The following is a 2,921-nucleotide window of genomic DNA, read 5'->3' as shown; positions in this document are numbered from 1 at the left end:
CTGGAGCATCCACGGTCTGTGGTAAATATCACACCTGCACCTCCTTTATCATCACCTCCTTAATCACCTCCTTTATTATCACCTCCTTTATTATCACCGCCTTTATCACCACCTCCTCCTTTATCATCACCTCCTTTATTATCACCTCCTCCTTTATTATCACCTCCTTTATCACCACCTCCTTTATCATCACCTCCTTTATCACCTCCTTTATCATCACCTCCTTTATTATCACCTCCTTTATCATCACCTCCTTTATTATCACCTCCTTTATTATCACCTCCTTTATCATCTCCTCCTTTATTACCACCTCCTTTATCATCTCCTCCCTTATCATCTCCTCCTCCTTTATTATCACCGCCTTTATCACCACCTCCTCCTTTATCATCACCTCCTTTATTATCACCTCCTCCTTTATTATCACCTCCTTTATCATCACCTCCTTTATCACCACCTCCTTTATCATCACCTCCTTTATCACCACCTCCTTTATCATCACCTCCTTTATTATCACCTCCTTTATTATCACCTCCTATCACCCACTGTTACACAGTAACACAGCTGACCCCTGACCTCTGAGGTTCACCGTGTGTGTGTGTGTGTGTGTGTGTGTGTGTGTGTGTGTGTGTGTGTGTGTGTGTGTGTGTGTGTGTGTGTCTGTTACTCTGTGTGTGTGTGTGTGTGTGTGTGTGTGTGTGTGTGTGTGTGTGTGTGTGTGTGTGTGTGTGTGTGTGTGTGTGTGTCTGTTACTCTGTGTGTGTGTGTGTGTATGTGTGTGCGTGTGTGAAGGCCCCTTAAGGCCATGAGATGCTGCGACTGCTGGCGGATGTTCCAGTCTGACGTCCAGGTGAGTCCAGTTCATCTACAGGTAGAGCTGATGGCTTTAACAGGCAGTGTGAAAAGCTGGCAGCTGATTGGCTGATTGGCTGGCAGCTGATTGGCTGATTGGCTGGCAGCTGATTGGCTGATTGGCTGGCAGCTGATTGGCTGATAGCTGATTGTGTTGCAGGAGCTGAAGGACGAGCTGGATGAACACTGGCCGTCGTTAGTGAAGAAAAGATCCAGCTTCATGTTCTGGTAATGATACACACATACACACACACACACACACACACACACACACACACACACACACACACACACACACACACACACACACACACACACACACACACACACACACACACACACACACACACACACAGAGTAACAGACATACACACACACACACACACACACACAAACACACCGCATAGACAGACACAGAGTAACATACACACACATACACATATACACACACACATAGACAAATATACACACACACACACAGAGTAACAGACGCGCACACACACACACACACACACACACACACACACACACACACACACACACACACACACACACACACACACACACACACACACACACACACAGAGTAACAGACACACACACACACACACACACACACACACACACACACACACACACACACACACACACACAGAGTAACAGACACACACACACACACACATATAAACACACACACAGACAAATACACACACACACAGACAAATAGACACACACACACACACACACACACACAGACAAATAGACACACACACACACACACACACACACACACACACAGAATGAAACTATATATTTGTGACTCTGCACATGAGAGACGAGAAGAAAAACAACAGAGTGGTCCTTTAAGCTGATGTTATCATGGTGTGTGTGTGTGTGTGTGTGTGTGTGTGTGTGTGTGTGTGTGTGTGTGTGTGTGTGTGTGTGTGTGTGTGTTTGTGTGTGTGTAACAGGAAGGAGGAGTGGGAGAAACATGGCGCGTGTGCAGCGTGCGTCGAAGGAATGAACTCACCGCTCAGATATTTCCAGATCTGCCTCAAACTACGAGCTCAGTTTGACTTCCACAAGTTAGTACGACACACACACACACACACACACACACACACACACACACACACACACACACACACACACAGATTCATTAACGGGACTGATGCTGCTGCTTCTTTGCAGAGTTCTGGAGGAAGCTGGTATCACTCCATCCTGTGAGCGACCCTACAAGGTACACACTCTAAATACACACTGTACACACACTCAGTATACACACTGAGTACACACCCAATATACACACATTGAACACATTAATCTTCGTGTCGTCCTCCCGGGTCAAATTGACCCCGTCTGTTTTGACTGTTCCTTCTTTCCTCCCTTCCTTCCTTCCTTCCTTCCTTCCTTCCTTCCATCTGTCCTTCCTCCTACCCTCCTTCTCTCTTTCTTTCCCTCCTCTTTCTTTCTTCCCTTCCTTCTTTCCTTCCTCCATCCCCCTTTCTTCCTTCCTTCCTTCCTCCCTCCCTCCTTCTCTCTTTCTTTCCCTCCTCTATCTTTCCTCCCTTCCTTATTTCCTTCCTCCATCCCCCTTTCTTCCTTCCTTCCTTCCTTCTTTTTTCCCTTCCTTCCTTCTTTCTTCCCTCCCTCCTTCTCTCTTTCTTTCCTCCCCCCTGCCTTCCTCCCTTCCTTCTTTCCTCTGTCCTTCTTTCCTTCCTTCCTCCCATCCTTATTTTGTTTCTCCCTCCCTCCTTTCCTTCCTTCTTTCCTCCGTCCTTACTTCCTTCCTCCCTTCCTTCTTTCCTTTCCTCCCTTCCTTCCTCCCTCCCTCCTGTCCTTCCTTCCTTCCCTAATTCCTTCCTCCCTCCTTTCCTTCCTTCCTTCTTCCTCCCTCCTGTCCTTCCTTCCTTCCCTAATTCCTTCCTCCCTCCTTTCCTTCCTTCTTCCTTTTCTCCCTCTCTCCTTGCCATCCTTCTTCCTTCCTCCTTTCCTTCCTTCCTTCTTCCTCCCTCCTTTCCTTCTTCCTCCCTCCTTTCCTTCCTTCTTCCTTCTTCCTTTCCTTCCTTCTT

General features: G+C 47.1%; 1 long non-coding RNA gene across 1 annotated transcript; it reads left to right on the top strand.

Moving 5' to 3' along the window:
• LOC133980091 (uncharacterized) lies at positions 1-1,068 on the top strand. Its single transcript, XR_009925153.1, has 3 exons — positions 1-21; positions 790-847; positions 1,010-1,068. It is a non-coding gene; the product is annotated as an uncharacterized LOC133980091 (long non-coding RNA).
• The last annotated feature ends 1,853 nt before the right edge of the window (positions 1,069-2,921 follow it).

This window comes from Scomber scombrus, chromosome 5 (genome assembly GCF_963691925.1).
Source record: "Scomber scombrus chromosome 5, fScoSco1.1, whole genome shotgun sequence".
In the NCBI taxonomy this organism is placed as follows: Eukaryota; Metazoa; Chordata; class Actinopteri; order Scombriformes; family Scombridae; genus Scomber; species Scomber scombrus.
The sequence above is the reverse complement of the archived record's forward strand: the minus strand, read 5'-3'. Positions and strand labels throughout refer to the sequence as shown.